This window comes from Panthera pardus, unplaced genomic scaffold (assembly GCF_024362965.1).
Source record: "Panthera pardus isolate Hobbes unplaced genomic scaffold, ASM2436296v1 HiC_scaffold_17, whole genome shotgun sequence".
NCBI classification, from domain to species: domain Eukaryota; kingdom Metazoa; phylum Chordata; class Mammalia; order Carnivora; family Felidae; genus Panthera; species Panthera pardus.
This window is the reverse complement of record NW_026526732.1, coordinates 57,195,351-57,208,286: the sequence shown is the minus strand read 5'-3', so window position 1 is coordinate 57,208,286 and position 12,936 is coordinate 57,195,351. Positions and strand designations below refer to the sequence as shown.

General features: G+C 45.4%; 1 pseudogene; it reads left to right on the top strand.

Annotated features, from left to right (window-relative positions):
• Positions 1-638: 638 nt before the first annotated feature.
• LOC109263260 (piezo-type mechanosensitive ion channel component 1-like) lies at positions 639-5,767 on the top strand (annotated as a pseudogene).
• The last annotated feature ends 7,169 nt before the right edge of the window (positions 5,768-12,936 follow it).

Sequence of the window (12,936 nt, the reverse complement as noted above, 5' to 3'; positions counted from 1 at the left end):
AATGAATGAATAATTCACCAATGCTTGGTGAATTCTACTTCACAATGATAGGAAGAGACAATTTCAAAGGATCATAAAGCAACATTGTTATGAACGTTTGGCCACCACAAGCCAGTTATCCTTGTGGTAACTCTTCTGACACCTCCTACTTAAAACTTACCAAGATATCAGAAGGATCATGAGGGCCTGTTTTCACAATGTGTATTCACACTGAAAATCAAGATCAAGGGAGCATTTGTCCTTCTGCTCCATGGAAGCTCACCTTCCTGAGCTCACCTTAGGACACCTGCATTACGGTTTGACAGGTGTATCACCCCAGGCCTGTATGGAAGCTTGCCAGCCCCCACTGGTAATGTGCTTGTTGAACAAGATTTGAGAAGGATGGCCCACTCAGCATACTCAATTATGTTGAAGAAGGCTAAGGCACCATCTTCATCCAGACTCCCAACCTTGAACTGCAGCCTCCTGAAGACCTCTTCCAGGACCTCAGATGTCTTCCAGTCAAGGTAATGAATCTCACTCTTGAAGCTCTGCATACACCACCCCTGGACCAGAGAAAGGAGGTTCCAGGGGCAAGGAAGAAAGACAGGTGGAGCTAACCAAGGTGGACTATGGTCTAGGGCCAGGCCAGGGCTGCCATGAAAGAGGAGGCTGCCCAGCACATCATGATCACAGGACCTGACATAGAGACTGACAACTACACCAGGCACAACCTGACTGGCCACAGCCCCATCCAGCTGTACCCCTCTGTGCCCCAGGCTGAGCTTAGAGAGACATGGGGCCCACTTCATCACGGAACAGTGTTCTATGCATGTGTGTGCCCTTATCACCATAATCATATGGAGCATCACCTACCACAGCTGGCTGGCCTTCATGCCTTTGTGCTGATGCTCTGGGCTTGCCTCATCTGGACGATGTGCAGCTGCCATCAGCTGGCCATGCTCTGATCACCTTCCATCCTGCTCTACAGGCTGGCACTATGTGGGCTACCCTACATGTGGGTCATGGAGGAGTGTCCCGAGCTCACCACGACCCTGGCCCTGTCAGCCTGGCCATCTGGAGCTAGAGAACACCTGCCACCTCTGCTTAAACCTTGGTGCCATGGCGCTGCAAATTCTTACCTTCTGGCTCCTGCTACACCTGATGTATCAAAAGGTAGCTGCTAGGGGTGCCAGGGTAGCTCAGTCGTTTAAGTGTCTGATTTTGTCTCAGGTCATTATCTCACAGTTAATGAGTCTGAACTCCACATCGGGCCCTGTGCTGTCAGTGTGGAGCCTGCTTCAGATCCCCTGTTCCCCTCTTCTCTCGGCCCTGCTCATGCTCTCTCTCTCTCTCAAAAATAAATAAACATTTAAAGAAGAAGGAGGAGGAGGAGAAGGATTGGGGAGAGGAAGGGTGTGGGGAGGGGAAGGGGAAGAGGGAGGAAGGGGAAAAAGCTGCTGAAGGTGAAGACCCCACTGCACTAATGGAAGTCACCACGGAAGACACAAAGTTTATGTAGATGCTGTTTCAGAGCCTGGGGGAGCCAATCACAGGTGTCTATGCCAAGTACTGGATCTACATGTCTGATGGCATGTTCATTGGTGTCAGCTTTGCCGGCTGCCCCATCATCTACAAGATCGTCTCTGTGTTCCCCTTCTTGTTCTGCCTCACCCTCGTCCACATCTACTATAGCCGGTAGCAGAAGTTGTTCAAAGCGTTCTGGTGGCTGGGTGTAGCCTACACCATGCTGGTGTTCATCGCTGTCTATACTTTCCAGTTACACAACTTCACCATATACTGGCACAACCTGATGGGCAATGAGCAGTTGGGGGACCTGAGCCTGGAGCAGCTCAGCATGTCCAAGTTCTTCTCCAGCATCTTCATCCCTGGCTTTTTCCTGCTCCCCTGCATCCTGCACAGCACTCCTTCCACCAGCCCTTTATGCAGCTCTTCAGTCTGAAGCATGTCCCCTGACCCGGCACCACCTCCTGTGCTGGGTTCACAGGCAGGGTGTGGTAAGTGGCACCCCACTGGTCCAGCAGCAGGAGGAGGAAGAATAGGTTTCTAAGGACAAGGGGCTGAGCACAGCTGGCTCCCACCAAGCCACACAAGTTCCAGAAGCAACAGCAAACAAGTGGGGCCTTGTGGGCAAACAGCTGTTGGAGTTGGCCACTGGCTTCTGGGATGTCCTCACCGACATGCAGGTGTTCTTGTGATAACTGCTAAAGCTGCATATCTTCAAGCTGGTAGTCTTATACACTATATGGATGGCCCCAAAGGAGGTGTTAATGATGAACCTTTCACTGGTTGTGCTGTGGGCCTTCATCCTGCCTTACCCCCACTTCTGGTCCATGGCTTCTTGCCAGTCTACTATCTGAATCGGCATCATCACCCTGTGCGAGACTGTCTATCGAGATCATCAACCCCATGAGTACTCCAGAAACTATACTGAACCCTTTCTCAATAGCACCAACTTTCAGAAGACAGAAGGAAAAAAAAAATCAGTTTTTGCTATACCAGAGGCCCATTAACCCTGCTAACTGGTTTGGGGGTGTGGAAGGGCTTCCCAAACCTGGGCTACATCCAGAAGCACCTACAGACCCTACTGCTGCTGGCATCTGAGGCCACCATGTACCAATGCCAGGAACATCACCATCCACAACACCTGCTGGCCCCTGCTGTCTATAAATGACAGCACTCCCCAGTGGCTGAGCCAGGACTTGCTCAGCTGCCTCAAGTTCTTCTTCTACAAACTTGGGCTGGGGATATTCCGGATGGCCGTGAACGTGTTTGGGCAGTGCAGGAATTTCATGATCATCCTGCATGGCCATCCTCACCCACCAGCACTCTGGTCAGTGCCTCTTCCTGGCACTCTTGTTGCTGCACCGGTACCTGCTGTACCTGGGCATTCTCCCCACCCTGTGCATAAACTACCTGTAGCACTGGGGCCAGGCCATCCTTGTGAACTCCACATGCAAGTGGGGTACCTGCCCAATTTATTCAGGGCCCCCAACTCTACCAACCTCATAAATGACTTCCTCCTGCTGCTCTGCACCTCCTGCCAAGCACACAGAGGGGTGGCCAGCATCAATACTGACCACCTGGAGCCTGTGGAGGGGAGCCTAACCCATGCCCAACTTCATCCCCTGAAGGTCCTACCTCAACATGATGAAGGTGGCCATCTTCTCATTCCTCTTCTGGTTGGCCTTAGTCAAGGGGGCTACTCACATCAGCATCTTCAAGCTGGGCTATGTACTAGCCTGCTTATACCTGCTGCTCTTCAGCACCAAGCTGCAGAAGAACACACGTGCCTGCCTCCTGCCATGGGACTGCCACATTCTCTATACACGGTCACCACCATCATCTCCAAGAACATGCTCTTGTTCCTGTCCTGTATGTTTGTGGAGAAAATGCAGAGCAACTTCTGCTGGGTCACCCAGCTTTTACTGAAGTCAAAGGTTACTATGACTCCAAGGAGACGCTGGGCAGGAACCAGGACTGCCTGCTGCCCGTGGAGGAGGCCAGGTCCTCTGCGACGGCCTCTGCTCCCTATTCTTGCTGCTGCAGCGCTGCCTCTTCCTCAGCCACCGCTTGCTGCACATCGAGGCCAAGGTCCACGCCACCCGCCCTGCAGGCCTCCAGGAGTTTCGCCCTCTACAATGCTGTCAACCTCAAAAGCATCCACCCGTGGCACAAAGCAAAGAAGTCCCTGGCACAACTGTGCCAAGCAGGAGAAGCACAGGCAGGACCCAGCGGGCGGTAGCCCGTCCCGAAACCAGGAGCCAGGGCCCGGCAGTCCAGGGGGCTTCTCCCTGCCGCAGAAACAGTGGAGGTGGCTGTGTCCAGACCGCCCCCAACCCGTCCACTTCCGCCCGGGACTACTTTCTTTTCGAGTCCGACAGTGAGGAGGGGAAGGAGGCCCAGTCCACGGACCCCAGGCGGGGAGCACAGAGCGCCCTTCAGATGGCACAGCAGGAGCGGGTGACCAACGTCCCGGCAGTGCTGAGGCGGCGGTGGCAGGGCCCGGCAGGACAACTGCCCGCGGGACGGCCTGCGCCCAGAGGCGGAGCCAGCGGAAGGCCTGGCGCAGCCACGTGATCCAGCGAGAGCTGAGCACGAGCCCCGTGGAGTTCCCGCGGGGAAGGAGGCCTGAGCTGAAGTCGCGGGCCGACGTACTAGTTGCACAGCTTCGCGCGGCACCACAGCGCCGAGAGCTACGTGCTGCGCGCCCGTGCCAACTCCACTCGCAGGATCTCCTTCGGGGGCGGAGAGACGCACCAACGCCTGCTGGACCAGCTGTAGGAGAGCAAAGCCCAGGCCACGCTGCCAGGCCCCTCAGAGGCCCGCGCTGCACCAAGCACAGCATCAGGTGAGCCGCTGAGCAGCACAACCGACGACACAAGCAGTCCCCTCAGCACCGGCTACGGTACCCTCAGCAGCAGCAGCAGCAGCGAGGTGGAAGTGGTCCCGCGCGGGTGGGCTTCCTGTGTGACCGTGGGAGCTTCCAGCCCACACTGGCAGCCGGACGCGCATGGGCAGTGAACCTCTCCTCACCAGGCACCTGTGCGTCCCGGAGCTGGAGAAGGCCCAGCGGTTCGCGGTGGGGCAGGGCCAGGCACTGAGGCTGCTCTAGGCCACTTACCAGTGTATGGCCGCCCACTCGGAACTGCTCTGCTCCGTCCTCATCGTCCTCAACCACGTGGTCACCGCCTCAGCCACCTTCCTGGCGCCGCCGTGTTCATCTTCCTGTGGGCCATGCTGTCCATCCAGTGGCCAAACAAGCGCTTCTGGATGAAGGCCATTGTCCTCACAGTGTCACCAAAAACCTGTTCCAGTTTGGCTTCTTCCTCGGGAACAGCCACACAGTGATGCGGCGCTGAGAACAAGCCCTGCTTCGCTCCATGCATCCTGGGCCTGAAGAAGACTGACAGCTACATCACCTATGATCTGGTGCGCCTCGTGGCCCTTTTCCTCCACCTTCCCCAGATGTTGTGCTGTGGTCTGTGGGACCACAGGGAGGACCTCTTTGCTCCCCAAGAAGCATGACAGGAGCAGTGAAGAGAGGGGCTGAAGAGAAACCGGCACATCCAGACAGCCCTGCTGAGACCTCAGAAGGAGGAGGGCCCCACAAGGAGCCATCGCCCCCACCAAGGAGGACATTCAGGCTGAAGTGAGGGACCAGCCTAGGGACAAGTTCCCAGTGAAGCTCAAGACCCCCAACACAAAGTTCTTTGGCCACATTTTAGGAGGGAGAGCCCAAAACCCAGAAGACCCTCAGGAGCAGGGGACAGGGGCTGCTCTGGGAGAGAGAAGGGGTGGAGTGGCCCCCAGGAGAAAGTGAGGGCAGCTGGGCTCCCCCTGCGGAGCGTCTTCTGTCTGTCCCTGACCCAGAGCTATTGCTAACTCAGAGCATATATCAGCAACAGGTGGCAGCTGGCCAGGCAGTCTGGCAGCTTGATGACCACCACTCAAGGAAGCCAGCAACCCCTGAGCCCACACTCTCCTTCCAACGCTGGACACTCATGTCATGGTAGTCATCCTCCTCTTTGGGCTGCAGCTCCTTCATAGGGTTGGCTTCAGGCCTCCTGGGTACACAGATGTAATTGGGGAAGCGGTTGGGGATGGCCTGTAAAGGGTACCCTCCAGCAAGCTGGCTGGCTGTCATTGCACAGTGCTGTTCCACAGTGTGATTCTCGGTATACTCCATGGAACTGCTTTTGGCCAGGTCTTTCTGGAAGTTCCAGGCTGTCTCTTCTCTGTGTGAGTAAAAGCATTGTGCCATCCAGTGTTTAGCTATGTTCCGTTTTCCTTCGTGACTCTGATACTAAGATGCAGTGGGCACAAGTATTTGGACTCTATACCAGTTGGCTCTCACTGTAATGTTCTTTTCTGTCCTCTGTGTAGTTGGAGTCCTCTCCTGGCATTGATTACTGGTACACAGTGTTCTGCTGGACAGAATGCTAATGGATACCTGGGTTTCTTTTGGGTGATCAAAATTGCCTAAGCTTAGATCATGATGGTTGCACAACTCCACAGATATATTAATAGATGACATGGCAACAGTGCTCTTTGTGGATAAAAGTTCACTACAAATTCACTAAAATTAAAACTCTGTATAACCAGTGCTTTCTGTAGCCTGGGTCCATGTAAGGATTATACCCTCCGGGGACTTAAATTCCCAAGAAAAGAGAAGCCCATCAAGCCAGGCTTCTCATGTCCTCCACTTTAAACATCCCAGTCAGCCTCCATATTCAAAGATCTCAAGAAGCCTAAACATAAAAGCAAGCTGTGATGCAAGGGATAGCGTGTAGGAGACTTTCCTCTAACACTAGTTTCAATACTTTTCTTTGCTGATCCACCAGAGATAAGTTGGATGTCAGCTTAATATCATCTTGTCCTACAACTCATGCAGGCTGGGAATGTAATGTCAGGCATTAAGGGTAAATTTCACTAAAATCAGATATTCCATTCATTTAAAAAATTTTTTTTAACGTTTATTTTTGAGAGACAGCATGAGCTGGGGAGGAGACAGAGAGAGAGGAAGTCACAGATTCTGAAGCAGGCTCCAAGCTCTGAGCTGTCAGCACAGAGCCTGATGCAGGGCTCGAACTCATGAACCATGAGATCATGACCTGAGCCGAAGTCGGATGCTTGACCGACTGAGCCACCCAGGTGCCCCTCCATTCATTTTTTAAAAGATGGTTTATGTTTTCGCATACTGCTACTTCAGCCGTCTTGATAGTATTGTTTCTTCCATTAAATTCCTAGGTCTATTCAGAAAGGGGAAAGGGAGAGATGCCTATATCCCCAAATATTTTCCGTTCTTCATCCCAGAAGATGGATCCTTTTTACTCCCAAATCTAATGGTAGTGAATGTTGTATGAGTGTGGAGCAGAGTGGTACCTCAAACATTGTTACTGATTTAGCAGCACATTGGGCACAAGTAAAGTTGCTATTAAAAGCAATGTACTCTTCCCTCCCTCACATATGCCTGGGGTCACTTTTGTTTGGCATTTATGCGCTCCCTCACATTATTACAAAACTGTACCCCAGAGAATTGCTAACTCAGTTTTCTCTTTACATCACTACATTCGATGTATTTTTCACATCAAGGTGTTTCTATAGACTGGACAGAGTTAGAGTTCAGCTTTTTCTAGCCAAAGTGTTTAAATTTGACTAGACAGCAGCAATTGCTTTTTAATCAAAGCAAACTGATCTGTCAAAGGCAATCAACTCAGGGAAGTTATTCCGGGAGGATCCTAATAATCCCGATGTATCACACTGCCCTATGTGAAACTCAGCCGCTGAACTCTTGACATAGTGTCACAAGCACTTAGGGGAATTAGTACATACAGCGGAACCCTATGTCCACACACAAACTCTAGCCTCTCGTGCATAAGCTAATGATTACTGCATTCGGTCTGGTGAGGAGCACACTGCTGTGTGTGTTGATGTCTGTTCATCTTTAATGATGTTATGTCACCTAGGCTTCATATTGTGTCATGTTCACAAGCATTTATCAACAGGATGCTCCATTCCTCTAGATGTAAATAAAAGTTTGTCATGGTTATTTTTTTTTAATCACCTCCTATCTTTTAATAGGGGTTCCTAACCTCTTAATGCTTATACCAATTTAGGGCTTTACTGTCACCAGGATCTTTAAGTACATTTTCTTGTTTAATTATTGCAACAACACTTGAGAGGTCTATAGACATGGTAACATCATTTACCTCATTAGTAAGTTACAGAACAGAAACTCAAACCTAGAGCTGATGGCTTGAGGTTTTGAAGTCTTCCTGATGCCGTAAATCTTGGTTTTGGAGCTTTTGTTTTAGTGTTAGGATTAGTAGGATGGGGGGGGGTAGCATTGTTGAGAGTCTTGTCCCCAAATAAGGCAGCCCTGTCAGGTTCCCTCTGCTCCCCACAGAGAACCCTAACAAACTTACGATAAAGAAACAAAATAGATGAGGAGGCAGCAATAATGAATGGGATCTCATGGAAGGCTGGGCTGAAAATTCTTCCTACGTGATGGTACAGGTGTTCTTTGAGAATGATCTCCTCTAACAGTTGGAGGAGAACTTTAAGAGAAATAATGACACACACTCAATTCAGTCAGAGGGCAATGAAAGAAGAGATTGGTTACATAACAGACAAGCTTGGAAGAATAATGATAATAGTAATATAATAGCTAATGTATATTGAGCACTTGATATTTTCCACTATTCTGAGTGCTGTATGTATATTAACTTATTAAATTCTCATCACAACCCTCTGAAGCAGGTACTGTTACTCTGATGAAAAATTGAGTCAATAGGAGGTTGATTGAGTTACCTGTTACCATACAGCTAGTAAATGTTGGAACCAGCATTCCAACTCAGGCAAACTGATTCTCCAACTTGTGCTCTGATTATTGTCTGGTAGTAATGGTGAATTTTCAAAGACTTCCTGAATTATGAGAAATTTCATTTGCTTTTCTGACTTAAAGACAATAATGAGTATTTCCATCTCAGGCAGTAATTGTAGCCTAAATGGTCTGACTGACCCTCCCTTTGAAAACACAAAATCAATACAGAATATTAAAAGGAAAAAAACTTTTTAAAATATACTAATAAATTGGCAAGAAAGTAAGGAATACTTAGGTGCCTAAAATCACGTGAAAATGTGGACCCAAAGAGACAAGCAGAACCCCGAAGTCAGTTTTCACTCTGATAATATTCGATGTTCCTGTAGACCTTGATCTTTGATTTCTCATAGGGTCATGGGCCATGGAGACACAAGTGGCCTGACTGGGTGGAGAGACTAATAGGAGACTTCAGTGACCCACAGATCTACTGCCTACATTAGAGATAATAAGAAAAACTAACTTTTCAATCCCTAGGTGCTAGTAGAGGGCCAAAAAAAAAAAAAAAAAAATCTCTCCTAAGAATTCATAACCACAAACAGACCTTTATTTGGGTTCCTAGTCCAAATTTACACTACTAGAGTGGTGCCAAAGAAACTTCAGGTTAAGAATATGGTTTAAAATTTTATTGTGTTGGTAGTGCACTCAGATGCCTGGAAGAATCAAAAGCAACCCCACTCAAAAGGGGCCAGCTGTAAAGTCGATTCCCAAAGAATTCCCACAGATAAACTACCAGACAATAAAATCTAGAGTATCACAAAACACATAAATAAAGGACCGTGAATTTAGGGCCATTGGAAACTATAATCATAAGAATTAGACCCCAGAAGACACCAGAGAGTGTAATTATGTAATAGAGAATGACAGGTGTAATCTGGTAGTGTTTCACTTCAGCTGTTCCACTTATCTCTTGCTTTCTATCCCTGGCCTTCTCTCATGTCAGTTAGGATGTATTCAGAAGTCAAGAAGGCACACATGCACACACATCTGGAATTATGGAACGTTGCCATCCTGGGGCAACCTTTGACCAATGGAGTATGAAAGTTAACGGATAAATGACCTCATTTTTCACTCTTTTAGTGGACAATTCTAAGGTACGAGATCTTCAAAAGTCATGATGGAATTGAGTCCCAGTTGCCCACAGTGAAGATCAATCCATAGGACACCCTTATATTGGCTTTCCCTCCTTTCCTTGTTTCACTTTCTCCAATGTTTCCCTGGGTTCACTTCCTCCAATAAACTATGTGCCTGAGAATTTAAAATATGAATAAAGAACAAAAAAATAAAAACACAAAAAGGAAGTTTCAAAAAAAGAACCAAATAGAACTTCTAGAAATGAAAAATAAAAGTTTTATTTTTTCCTTTATTTATTTATATATATATAGAGAGAGACAGAATGCCCAAGCGGGGGTGGTATGGGGGGAGGGGTGGAGGAAGAGAAAAGTGGGGGAGAAAGAGAGAGAGAGTCTTAAGCAGGCTAAGCAGGCTCCACACCCAGTGCAGAGCCCGATGTGGGGCTCGATCCCCCGACCCTGAGATCATGATCTGAGCCAAAATCAAGAGTCAGATGCTTAACTGACTGAACCACCCAGACACCCCTAAAATAATTTTAATTTAAAATTTAAAGGATGGCTAAGCAAAAGAATAGACACAGCATAAGACAGAATAAACTGGATGATAAATCAGAATATTTTGCATAATGCAGACAGAGACACAAGCATATGAAAAATCTTGAAGAGACGGTAGAGTGGAAATATCTACTTTTACAAAAGTCAAATTGGAATGTGTGAAGGAGAGAATAGGGAAACTTTGGGGAGACTATATTCAAAGAAATAATGGCTGAATTTTCTAGTTTGAATGATTTAAATCTTCAGATTCAGGAAGTACTAAGTTAGAAAAGAGAAAAACAGAAAAGCTGGATAAATAAAAAACAAATTCATGCTTTTTTTTTTAAGTTTATTTATTTTGACAAAGACAGAATATGTGAGTGGGGGAGGGGCAGAGAGGGTGGAGAGAGAGAATCCCAAGCAATTTCTGCACCTTCAGCACGGAGCCCAATGGGGGGCTTGAACTCACAAACAGCGAGATCATGACCTGAGCTGTAACCAAAAGTGGCATGCTTAACTGAGCCATCCAGGTGCCCCCAAAATCATGTTTTAATAAACATTAGCACATGAAAATAAATTTAAAATATGAATTATTATGTAAATTTAAATTAAAAAATGAATGTGTTTAAGAATGAAGATTATTGGATTGGGTAAAAATAAATCCACTTATAAGCTGCTTTAAAAAGAATCCTGTGTTTGTGCACCTGGGTGGCTCAGTCAGTTAAGCATCTGACTTTGGCTCAGGTCATGATCTCATGGTTGATGAGTTCCAGCCCCACGTTGGGCTCTGTGGTGACAGCTTGGAGCCCCACCTGCTCTGTATTCTGTGTCTCCCTCTCTCTCTCTGCCCCACCCCTGCTCATGCTCTGTCTCAATAAACATTTAAAAATTTTTAAGTAAAATAAATAAAAATAAAAAGGATCCTGTGACATAAGAATAACTAATAGTTGAAATAAAAAGATGGAAAAAAATATGCACATTGCAGATAACCAAAATAAAGCTGATGTTACAATATTAATATCAGACAAGACAGATTTTTAAGACAAAGGGCATTGAGACAAACTACATAATGAGAAAAGGTTAATTCACCATCAGATATAAAAATTCCAAATAATAAAGCTCTAAATAATATAGCAAATAACACAAAACTTAAAAGAATTACAAAAAGAAATAAACACAATGGTAGAGCTGAAGAAGTTTTTAACACACCTCAGACCTCAGTGATTGATAGCCCAAAAATCAAGCAGAAAAAAATTAATAGGATATAGAAGATTTAAACAATACAGTTAACAAGCTTTACCTAATAAATATATATAGAACATTTCACCCAAAAAGTGAAGTATTTCAGGCCTCTCTAGAAATGGTAATTTACAAGAACTGAATGCATTCTGGGTCAGTGTTTTAAAATTCAACTAATTTTAAATGATTGGTATCACACAGATTATATTCTTTGCCACAATGCACTTCATAGGAGACTGAAGCACAAATGGCCAATAAATTATAAAAATGCTGCTAAACTTTTTAGTAATAAGGAAAATGAAAATTAGAGTCACACTGTGATATATTTCACACTGACCCTCTTGGCAAGATTTTGAAAATCTGACAATCTGAAGTGTTGACCACAATCTAGGAATAGTCACCTCTCTTATACACTGCTAAAGAAAGTATTAGCTGATATCGCCACTTTGGAAAACCATTAGGATCATCTATTAAACTTGGAGAGGTGCATTCCCTGTGATCCAGCAATTCCCCCAGAAAAACTCTGGCACATATGAAGACATTCAAGAATACTTATAGCAGTATTGTTTTAAAACAAAAACAGGAAGCAGTACAAACGTCTACCTTAAACAAGGCCACAATTAACAAGTTATAATGTCCCCTTAAAGACAAGTGTGAAACTCTTCTAGGAAATATGAAGCATGAGACAACTGAACCATAGGCACACACATATTTAGTTTTACCAAATTGTTCTAGAATTATTTTTTGGAATGGCCCTACCAGCTAACACTCTAAATATCAGGGCTTAAGAGTTCTCACATGGTCATTAAAATTTGGTATTTTCTATTTTCTAATATTTGCTATTCTGATGTGGAACCTAATTTTTATTTGAAACTTGCCTGTTTTGTTTTGCATCTCTTCATATACTTGTTAGCCAGCTGGGCTTCTCCTTCTGTGAATTGCCTAACCATGTCCTTTGCCCATTTGTCTCTGGGTTTCCTGTCTTTTTCTTGTTGATATGCAGCATTTGTTTATATATTATATATATATCAATCCTATGTGGGACTTAGACATTATAGATCTCTTTTCCCCATCTGTCATCTGTCTTTCTGTATGATGTCCTTCAAATGAAAGAACCTCTTTATTTTGGAGCAATTTTTCACCATAAAGTTTGAACTTTTTGGGTCTTAAATGTTTTCCTCCACCTTCAGGTCATAGTCTTTAAAAAGTTTTAAGGTTTTATCTGTAAAGTTTTTTTTTTTTTTTTTTTTTTTGAATCTTTGAGAGGTTATTTCTTATTTTATAGTTTTAGCAGGTAGTGTCTAATTTCCAATTAAATTTTCTGATTGGTTATTGCTGATAAAGACAAATGCTATCATTTTCATCCCATTAGTTCTAACAGTTGTTCTGTTCAATCCACTTATTTCTTATGTAATCATATCTGCAAATAATTTTCTCTTTCCAATCCTGATAACTTTTACTTACTTTCTTTACAGCGTGGCATTAGTCAAACCTTCAGTATTATGTCAAACATTAACAGTGATATTGAGGATTCCTGTCTTGGAGCAGATCTTGATGAGAATAAAGTTTCCCCATTAATATGATATTTACTGTAGTATTTTTGGTATACAATGTGTCTTTATCAAATCAAGAAATTCTTTTAAATTCTGAATTTTGACAGTTTTTATCTAAAGGGATTGAACTTTATGAAGTGCTTATTTCTACACT